Source organism: Arachis stenosperma, chromosome 5 (genome assembly GCF_014773155.1).
Source record: "Arachis stenosperma cultivar V10309 chromosome 5, arast.V10309.gnm1.PFL2, whole genome shotgun sequence".
Taxonomy (NCBI): domain Eukaryota; kingdom Viridiplantae; phylum Streptophyta; class Magnoliopsida; order Fabales; family Fabaceae; genus Arachis; species Arachis stenosperma.
This window is the reverse complement of record NC_080381.1, coordinates 41768735-41779389: the sequence shown is the minus strand read 5'-3', so window position 1 is coordinate 41779389 and position 10655 is coordinate 41768735. Positions and strand designations below refer to the sequence as shown.

Genomic DNA, 10655 nt, shown 5'->3' with positions numbered 1-10655 from the left:
ACTCTCTGTCTGTTGCTGAGAAGATGATGGAAAAGGCTTGCCATTGCTAAACCTGTTTCTTCCACCATTATGTTATTGAAACCTTGTTGAGGTCTCTCTTGATTCTTCCATGAGATTTGGGTGATTTCTCCATGAAGAATTATAGGTGTTTCCATAGGGTTCTCCTAGGTAATTCACCTCTTCCATGGAAGGGTTCTCAGGATCATAAGCTTCTTCCTTAGATGAAGCATCCTTAGTACTGTTTGGTGCATTTTGCATTCCAGACAGACTTTGAGAAATCAAATTGACTTGTTGAGTCAATATCTTATTCTGAGCCAGTATGGCATTCAGAGCATCAATCTCAAGAACTCCTTTCTTCTGATTAGTCCCATTGTTCACAGGATTCCTTTCAGAAGTGTACATGAATTGGTTATTTGCAACCATTTCAATCAGCTCTTGAGCTTCTGCAGGCGTCTTCTTCAGATGAAGAGATCCTCCTGCAGAGCTATCCAAGGACATCTTAGATAGTTCAGAGAGACCATCATAGAAAATACCTATGATGCTCCATTCAGAAAGCATGTCAGAAGGACATTTTCTGATTAATTGTTTGTATCTTTCCCAAGCTTCATAGAGGGATTCTCCATCCTTTTGTCTAAAGGTTGGACTTCCACTCTAAGCTTACTCCATCTTTGTGTGGAAAGAATTTTGCCAAGAAGGCATTGACTAGCTTTTCCCATGAGTCCAGGCTTTTCTTTAGGTTGAGAGTCCAACCATATTCTAGCTCTGTCTCTTACAGCAAAAGGGAATAGCATCAGTCTATAGACCTCAGGGTTACCCCATTAGTCTTGACTGTGTCACAGATTTGCAAGAATTCAGCTAAAAACTGATGAGGATCTTCCATTGGAAGTCCATGGAACTTGCAATTCTGTTGCATTAGAGAAACTAATTGAGGCTTAAGCTCAAAGTTGTTTGCTCCAATGGCAGGGATAGAGATGCTTCTCCCATAAAAATCAGGAGTAGGTGCAGTAAAGTCACCCAGCACCTTCCTTGCATTGTTTGCATTGTTGTTGTTTTCTGCTGCCATGTTTTCTTCCTTGAAGAATTCGGTCAGGTCCTCTAAAGAGAGTTGTGCTTTGGCTTCTCTTAGCTTTCTCTCAAAGTCCTTTCGGGTTCAGGATCAGCTTCAACAAGAATGCCTTTGTCCTTGCTCCTGCTCATATGAAAGAGAAGGGAACAAGAAAATGTGGAATCCTCTATGTCACAGTATAGAGATTCCTTTAAGTGTCAGAGGAAAAGAGAAATAGAAAGAAGAAGGAGAAGATAAATTCGAACTTTAGTTAGATAAGGTTCGAATTGTGCATTGAGAAGGAGTGGCACTCCATAAATAGTAGGATGTGGGAAGGAGGGAAGTTTATTTTCGAAAATCAAGTGAAAAATTTTGAAATTATTTTGAAAAACATTAATTAATTTTCGAAAATAAAAGTGGAAAAGAAACCAAGTGATTTTTGAAAAAGATTTTGAAATTAGAAATTAAAAAGATTTGATTGAAAACTGTTTTGAAAAAGATGTGGTTAAAAAGATTTAATTGAAAAGTTATGAGTTTAAAAAAAAAATGTGATTGAGAAGATATGATTTGAAAACATTTTTAAAAGATATGATTTGAAAACCATTTGAAAAGATATGATTTTAAAAATGAATGACTTGCCTAACAAGAAAAGATATGATTTGAAACATTCAAACCTTTCTCAACAGAAAAGGTAACAATCTTGTGATGTTCAATCAAATCATTAATTGTTAGTAAGTATCTTTTAAAAAGGAAAGAAATTGATTTTGAAAACATTTGATTGAAAAGATTTGATTTGAAAAAGATTTGATTTTGAAAAACTAAAAAAAAATTTGATTTTGAAAACAAAATCTTCCCCTGCACCATCCTGGCGTTAAACGCCCAGAATGGTATACATTCTGGCGTTTAACGCCCAAAATGCACCCTTTTTGGGCGTTAAACGCCCAACCAGGTACCCTGGCTGGCGTTTAAACGCCAGTCTGCCTTCTTCACTGGGCATTTTTGAATGCTCAGCTTTTTCTGTATAATTCCTCTGCAGCATGTTTTGAATCTTCAATTCTTTGTATCATTGACTTGAAAGGACACATATTAAAAATATTTTTTGGATTTTTGATAATCAAAATGCAAAGGAATCAATTAACAATGCATGCAAGACACCAAACTTAGCAGTTTGTGTACTACTGACTAACAACATGAAAGTGCATATGAGACACACAAAATACTTCAAGTCAATAAATTCAAAGATCAAAACAAAGAATATATGCATGGATTCGAAAAATATAACAACAACATGCATTTGACACTAAACTTAAGATGAGACTCTAGACTTAAACAAGAATATTTTTGGGATTTTATGGTTTTGCAAATTTTTTTTTTTTTTTGTATTTTTCGAAAATTAAGTGAAAAGAAAGTATCAAAATTCTTAATGAGAATTCCAGGAATCAGTGCAATGCTAGTCTAAGGCTCCGGTCCAGGAATTAGACATGGCTTCACAGCCAGCCAAGCTTTCAAAGAAAGCTTCGGTCCAAAACACTAGACATGACCAAGGTCAGCCAAGCCTTAGCAAATCACTGCTCCAACAGCAAGATTGATACGAAATCAACAAGCTCTTGTGGTGATAAGTTGAAACCTCGGTCCAATCAGATTAGACATGGCTTCTCAGCCAGCCAGATTTCAACAAATCATCATGAAACTCTAGAATTCACCTTCAAGAATTTCGAAAAAAAAAAAAAATACCTAATCTAAGCAACAAGATGAACCGTCAGTTGTCCAGCCTAAACAATCCCCGGCAACGGCGCCAAAAACTTGGTCGGCGAAATTGTGAACTATACTTTTTCACAACTCTCATAATCCCTGGTAATGGCTCCAAAAACTTGGTGCGCTCAATACCATGGCATTACACAACTTCGCACAACTAACCAGCAAGTGCACTGGGTCGTCCAAGTAATAAAACCTTACGTGAGTAAGGGTCGATCCCACGGAGATTGTTAGTATTGAAGCAAGCTATGGTCATCTTGTAAATCTTAGTCAGGCAAACTCAATTGTATATGATGATGAACGAAAATAAGAATAAGATAAAGATAGTGATACTTATGTATATCATTGGTGTAAGAGCTTCAGACAAGCGTATGAAGATGCCTTCCCTTCCGTCTCTCTGCTTTCCTACAGCCTTCATCCAATCCTTCTTACTCCTTTCCATGGCAAGCTCGTGTAGGGTCTCACTGTTGTCAGCAGCTACCTCCCATCCTCTCAGTGAAAGCGATTGCATATGTCCTGTCACGGCATAGCGGAATTCATCTGTCGGTTCTCAATCAGGCGCGAATAGAATCCAGTGATTCTTTTGCGTTATCACTAATGCCCCCGCCCTCAGGGTTTGAAGCACGTCACAGTCATTCAGTCATTGAATCCTACTCAGAACACCACAGACAGGTTAGACCTTCCGGATTCTCTTGAATGCTGCCATCAGGTCCTGCCTATACCACGAAGACTCCGAAGAATCCAAGAGATATTCACTAAGCCTCGAATGCTTGTAGAACAAGAATGGTTGTCAGTCACCTTGTTCATAGGTGAAGAACAAGTGATATCTTGGTAAAAGAATAAGCGGAATTGAATGGAAGAACAATAGTAATTGCATTAATACTCGAGGTACAGCAGAGCTCCACACCCTTAATCTATGGTGTGTAGAAACTCCACCGTTGAAAATACATAAGAACAGGGTCTAGGCATGGCCGAATGGCCAGCCTCCCAAAGATCTAAGATAGCATAAAAGTGAAGATAGCTACCAAGTCTTTATACAAATACAATAGTAAAAGGTCCTACTTATAGATAACTAGTAGCCTAGGTGTACAAAGATGAGTAAATGACATAAAAATCCACTTCCGGCCCACTTGGTGTGTGCTTGGGCTGAGCAATCAAGGAAATTCGTGTAGAGACCTTTTCTGGAGTTAAACGCCAGCTCCCATGCCAGTTTGGGCGTTTAACTCCAACTTTTATTCCTGTTCCGGCGTTTAACGCTGGAATTCCTGAGGCCGGATTGCTTTGCGGTTTGGGCCATCAAATCTTGGACAAAGTATGGACTATTATATATTGCTGGAAAGCCCTGGATGTCTACTTTCCAACGCCGTTGAGAGCGCGCCAATTGGGCTTCTGTAGCTCCAGAAAATCCACTTCGAGTGCAGGGAGGTCAGAATCCAACAGCATCTGCAGTCCTTTTTGGTCTCTGAATCAGATTTTTGCTCAGGTCCCTCAATTTCAGCCAGAAAATACCTGAAATCACAGAAAAACACACAAACTCATAGTAAAGTCCAGAAAAGTGAATTTTAAATAAAAACTAATAAAAATGTACTAAAATCTAACTAAAAGATATCAAAATCATACTAAAAACAATGCCAAAAAGTATACAAATTATCCGCTCATCACTCGGCAAAACGCAAAAAATCATTTGCCAAAGGCCATACGAGGTCGGCAAAGATGAAGCGACGAGGTTCAAATTAATGTGAGAAGTTATAAAAGTAACTCTGAAATGGCTCAAAAAGCCAAATAGAAAAGAAGTTACAAAAATAACTTAAAAAAGGCCGACCAAACAACGAAGTCGGACCTGACCAAAGGGGTACTCAAGGATCCCGATGTCCGAGAATAAACTCGGACCCAAGAAAGAAGCTGGCAAAGAACCAGGACTACGAGAAAGTCAAGGCGCTAGCTAAAAAGTTGTTACCCAAAAACAACTAAAAAGCAAAAAGCGAGAAAGTCAAGGCGCTAGCTAAAAAGTTGTTACCCAAAAACAACTAAAAAGCAAAAAGCGAGAAAGTCAAGGCGCTAGCTAAAAAGTTGTTACCCAAAAACAACTAAAAAGCAAAAAGCGAGAAAGTCAAGGCGCTAGCTAAAAGTTGTTACCCAAAACACTAAAAAGCAAAAAGCGAGAAAGTCAAGGCGCTAGCTAAAAAGTTGTTACCCAAAACAACTAAAAAGCAAAAAGCGAGAAAGTCAAGGCGCTAGCTAAAAGGTTGTTACCCAAAAACAACTAAAAGCAAAAAGCGAGAAAGTCAAGGCGCTAGCTAAAAAGTTGTTACCCAAAAACAACTAAAAAGCAAAAAGCGAGAAGTCAAAGCGCTAGCTAAAAAGTTGTTACCCAAAAACAACTAAAAAAGCAAAAAGCGAGAAGTCAAAACGCTAGCTAAAAAGTTGTTACCCGAGAACAACTAAAAAGCATAAAAGCGGAACGAGACAATCGAAACACAAAGCATGGCATAATAAAGCTACAAGAGTAGCTAAAATAGCAGAACAGGTGTCCAAAATGTTTGCAGAAAACATCCAAAAAACAAAAAGCCCACAGGTCGGGCAAAGGCACAAAAAGTACAAAAATTACAGAGGATCAAGGCCCTTTCCAGACTCCGCATCAACACCTGGCTGAAACATGGATATCGGGACTGCAGGAACAACACCATCGCTTGGAACCTCCATACCAACTCTATCCTCGGCCAAAGGTGAAGTCGGGTTCACGACCGGCCTCGGGGTCGGACACCGGAGCCTTGGGGTCGGACATCGGAACCTCATCCTCAACAGGGGCAGGAACAATCTTCCCCTCCACAACCATGTTATCCGTACTGAACAAACTGAGATCCAATTCGGGAGCAAGAACCCGGACCTGATCCCTCAAATTCACAAACATAGCATCCATACCCTTGGCCACATTATCTTCCAGCTCATAAAAGTCATCCCGAGCAGATTGCAGCTTCTCCTTCGTCTCCACAAGCTCAGCATACAGCTTGGTATAGTTCTCCGTCGCCACCCTCGCCATCTCCTCAGACGTCTTCGCCACCGCCACAGCCGCGGTAGCCCTATTCTTCTCTTCCTCCAAAGACTCCTCCAGCTCGGCAATCCTAGCATCCTTCAGCTGACTAACCTTATCAAGCTCGGACCGGGCCTTCTCAAGTCGGGAGCTGGTCGCCCCAAGGGGAGCTTTCTTAAACTCCCGAGCAATGGCGGCATGAAGGCTAGCCATCCGAACACAACTCCGCGCCATATACTGAAAGTGATGCTCCATGGACGCATCATCAGTAGAAATAAAAGTCTGAGGAAGAATGTGCCGCTCAACCCAACCGAGAGCATCGAATCCTTGTCATTGAAACCAGCAGGCTCTCGGGAAGTCTTCTGTTTCTTGGGGGGAGGACCCGAGGTCGAGGTCGGGGAAAGCTGACCGGGTCCGGAGGTCGGAGGATCCTGAGTTATAGCTCGGAACTGAGGGACCGGAATGGTCTTCGACCGAGTCTGAACACCAATTGTAGTCTTCTGCGGAGAAGGTCGGGGAGAAGCTTCAGCCTCGATATTCCGAGATGCCGCAGATTTCTTCGCTCGACGGAGAAACTTCATAGAATCAGCCTGAGAAGACATCTCTGCAGAAACGAAACAAAGAGGTTATCAAACAGAAAGATCAAAACAAAGTCAAAATATGAAAATGAAATCTCAAAAAGAGGTCGGGAACTACCTAACTCGGAACGGAGAAGGCTTGGATCTCCCAACATTTTCTTCGTATCCAAGTGAGGTGCCCGACCCCATAGACTGCTCAACACACCAACGAAAGCCTGTTCCACCTCATCTAGACTCTCGAAAGTGTACTTAACCGACACCACACTCTCTTGCCAACAAAGAGGAAACGAAGGCTCCCCACTCTCATCTAAGAAAAAAGGTCGGACATCTCCAACAGCCCGGACTTTGAAGTAATAGTTCTTGAAATCATGAAACGACTCATCATACAAAGTGCAAAATTTCCTACCCTGGTTAGCCCTAAACGAAACCCAGGACACCTTCCCAGCACCCGACCCCGGCTTCGTCAGTACAAACAGATAAGAAAAAAGAGAAACAGAAGGGGAGACGCCTAAAATCTGACACAAAAGTTGGAAAAGCTTTAAAAACGCCCAAGAGTTCGGATGGAGTTGTGTAGGGGCAAGGTTACAAGACCAAAGGACCTCGGATTCCAGGTCGGTGAAAAGAAGACGGACACCTAGCTTGGAGAAGAAACAATCATAAGCATAGAAGAAAAGTTTCTCGGAACTCTCTAACGGCGGAAAACATACCCTCTCCTCGGACTCCGGGGCTGCTAACTCGTAATCCCGCTCAGACTCCCTGTTCTCACAAATACTACACTCCCTACGGAACCTAATCAGATACTCAGAATCTACAACAGACGGGACCCTTAAAGGAGCAGGATCTACCCAACCTAGACCACTCGGAATCTTGGTTGACATTGCTTGAAACACCTTTCGAGACATAAAAAAATCTTGCCTACAAAGAAAGAATACAACAGCAAGACAAAATCACACAAAGGCAGAAAAACCAATTCAACAAAACAAAAGAAAGCAAAGTTCTTTTACAAACAAGAAGGCAGCAACTCGAATAACAAAAATGGATCGAGAAAGAGTCCCCCCACACACACATACAAAGCAATAGCGGCGCCTCTTTTCGGGGCAACCCGGGCATAGAATATCAGAAAAAAGAAGCGTACGAAGAATAAAAGCGAAAAAGCAAACCTGGAAAGAAGAAAGCGACGAGCTCCGACGAAAGGAAAAACGGCGGCGCAGAAAGAACTCTGAAAAACGCACAAAAATGGAAGACGAAGAACAGAGAGAAAGAAGAGATGCTCGAAAAGAAGTGATGAATAAACAAAGAAAAATGAAGAAAGGGGCAAATAAATAAAGCCTCCACAGAGCGCCGCACGGAAATCGAGAAGAAACGGTAACAAGCAATAAATGCTGAAACGACCGTTTTCAAATTTTGAAAAACTACTATGCCCGAGCTCGACCTTCCGAAAAAGACGAACTCGGGCAGGGGCACTGTTCATACCCTGACCGAGCTCTCCAAACTCGGTAAAGCTGATAGAAGGCCCGACCTCGACCCAAGGCCCACGTTCGAGGTCGGACCTCGGACAAACAGGCCAAAGAAAGGCCCATCAGAAGGAACTAAGCCCAAAACCTAAAGGCCGAAAGGGCCTGGGAAAGGCGGTTCCGCAAAGATAGAGATGAATCTCCCAAAAGATAAGATAAGATAAGAATATCTTATCCAGGGATGATCGCAGCCAACTACTATAAATACACTGGAGCACCCAGGTATAACTCATACTCTAATTCTACTTGATATCTGCTTGGACCCATGCTAACTTAAGCATCGGAGTGTCATTGCAGGTACAACCCCCCGCCGTTCAGCACAACCAGCTCGGGTCACAGACCCCCCACCTCGGGCCTTGCCAGAAGACCGAGCTACACGTTTCAGGTAACCCTCGGAACAATGAGCAATGGAGGTTCATCCTCCCAAGTCTCATTGCCAAATAATTTGGCATTCAGCTTCATGATTGCTCCTAGATATTGAGCAACTTGCTCTTCAATAACCTTTTCATTCTCTTCAAAGAAAGAATATTCATCAGAGCTCATGAATGGTAATAGTAAGTTCAGTGGAATCTCTATGGTCTCTAGATGAGCCTCAGATTCCTGTGGTTCCTCAATAGGGGACTCCTTGTAGTCCAATGGACGTCCCATGAGGTCTTTCTTACTGTGCATCATGTCCTCCTTTTCTTCTATAGGTTCGGCCATTTTGGTTGTATTAATGGCCTTGTACTCTCTTTTTGGATTCTCTTCTGTATTGCTTGGTAGAGTACTAGGAGGAGTTTCAGTAATTCTTTTACTCAGCTGACCCACTTGTGCCTCTAAATTTCTTATGGAGGACCGTGCCTCAGTAATGAAACTGAGGGTGGTCTTAGATAGATCAGAGACTATGTTTGCTAAGCTAGAGAAGCTCTGCTCAGAATTCTCTGTCTGTTGCTGAGAAGATGATGGGAAAGGCTTGCTATTGCCAAACCTGTTTCTCCCACCATTATTGTTATTGAAGCCTTGTTGAGGCTTCTGTTGATCCTTCCATGAGAAATTTGGGTGATTCCTCCATGAAGGATTATAAGTGTTTCCATAGGATTCTGCCATGTAATTCACCTCTTCCATTGTAGGATTCTCAGGGTTATAAGCTTCTTTTTCAGAGGAGGCGCCTTTAGCTTGCAATCCAGTCAGACTCTGAGAAATCATATTGACTTGTTGAGTCAATATTTTGTTCTAAGCCAATATGGCATTCAGAGTATCAATCTCAAGAACTCCTTTCTTTTGAGTCACCCCATTATTCACAGGATTTCTCTCAGAAGTGTACATGAACTGGTTATTTGCAACCATTTCAATGAGTTCCTGGGCTTCTACAAGCGTTTTCACATGAAGAGATCCACCAGCAAAGTGGTCCAATGACATCTTGGATAACTCAGACAGACCATTATAGAATATACATATGATGCTTCATTCTGGAAACATGTCAGAGGGACACCTTTTGGTTAATTGCTTGTATCTTTCCCAAGCTTCATAGAGGGATTCACCTTTCTTCTGTCTGAAGGTTTGGACATCCACTCTGAGCTTACTCATCTTTTGAGGTGGAAAGAATTTAGTCAAGAAAGCATTGACCAGCTTGCATTATCCCAAGAGTTCAGGCTTTCTCTAGGTTATGAGTCTAACCATGTCCTAGCTCTATCTCTTACAGCAAAGGGGAAAAGCATAAGTCTGTAGACCTCAGGATCAACCCCATTGGTCTTAACAGTATCACAAATCTGCAAGAATTCAGATAAGAACTGATGAGGATCTTCTTATGGAAGTCCATGAAACTTGCAGTTCTGCTGCATTAGAGAAATTAATTGAGGCTTGATGAGCGGATAATTTATACGCTTTTCGGCATTGTTTTTAGGTAGTTTTTAGTAAGTTCAAGCTACTTTTAGGGATGTTTTCATTAGTTTTTATGTTAAATTCACATTTCTGGACTTTACTATGAGTTTGTGTATTTTTCTGTAATTTCAGGTAATTTCTGGCTGAAATTGAGGGACTTGAGCAAAACTCTGAAAAAGGCTGACAAAAGGACTGCTGATGCTGTTGGAATCTGACTTCCCTGCACTCAAAATGGATTTTCTAGTGCTACAGAACTCCAAATGGCGCGCTCTCAACGGCGTTGGAAAGTAGACATCCAGAGCTTTCTAGAAATATATAATAGTCCATACTTTATTCGGAAATTGACGACGTAACTTGGCGTTGAACGCCAAGTACATGCTGCTGTCTGGAGTTGAACGCCAGAAAAACGTCATGATCCGGAGTTGAATGCCCAAAACACGTTATAACTTGGAGTTCAACTCCAAGAAAAGCCTCAGCTCGTGGATAGATCAAGCTCAGCCCAAGCATACACCAAGTGGGCCCCGGAAGTGGATTTATGCATCAATTACTTACTCATGTAAACCCTAGTAGCTAGTCTAGTATAAATAGGATGATTTACTATTGTATTAGACATCTTTTGACAGTTTAATCTCTTGACTGTTTAGCCTCTGATTATTCGGTCTCTTGATCACTCAGGGGGCTGGCCATTCGGCCATGCCTGAACCTTTCACTTATGTATTTTCAACGGTGGAGTTTCTGCACACCATAGATTAAGGGTGTGGAGCTCTGCTGTACCTCAAGTTTCAATACAATTATTATTACTTTCTATTCAATTCTTTTTTATTCTTATTCCAAGATATACGTTGCACAACACCTTGATGAATGTGATGATC

General features: G+C 41.7%; 2 non-coding genes across 2 annotated transcripts; both read left to right on the top strand.

The window, feature by feature from the left end:
- Positions 1–552: 552 nt before the first annotated feature.
- Positions 553–659, top strand: LOC130932237 (small nucleolar RNA R71). Its single transcript, XR_009067396.1, has one exon. It is a non-coding gene; the product is annotated as a small nucleolar RNA R71 (small nucleolar RNA).
- Positions 660–9379: 8720 nt separating this feature from the next.
- Positions 9380–9483, top strand: LOC130983384 (small nucleolar RNA R71). The gene has a single exon (XR_009087379.1). It is a non-coding gene; the product is annotated as a small nucleolar RNA R71 (small nucleolar RNA).
- Positions 9484–10655: the final 1172 nt, after the last annotated feature.